Here is a 317-nt window from a genome sequence, read left to right as displayed (position 1 = left end):
AAAGAAGCAATCAAAAAAAGAAAGGAAGACAGAGAGAAGCAGCAGCAGACAGCAACCAGCAGCAGCAGCAACAGCAGCAGCAGCAGCAGCAGCAGCAGCAGAAAGACAACTACTTGTTGGGGGTAAATACAGCAGCAGCAACAAACCCATGAAAGCAGAAGAAATGAAAGAAGAAGAAATAGATGAGCTGCTGCAGCAGTTTGCTGCTGCTGCTAGCCGCTGCAGCAGCAACGCATGCAACGAAGTTTTGGGGCTTTTAGGGAGGCGCTGCTGCTTCTGCTGCAGCAGCTATTGTCTGCTGCATGCGCAGCCAGAGC

The sequence above is a fragment of the Eimeria mitis genome, genomic scaffold (genome assembly GCF_000499745.2).
Source record: "Eimeria mitis Houghton genomic scaffold, Emh_scaff1471, whole genome shotgun sequence".
Taxonomy (NCBI): Eukaryota; Apicomplexa; class Conoidasida; order Eucoccidiorida; family Eimeriidae; genus Eimeria; species Eimeria mitis.
Note: the sequence above shows the minus strand (reverse complement) of the source record.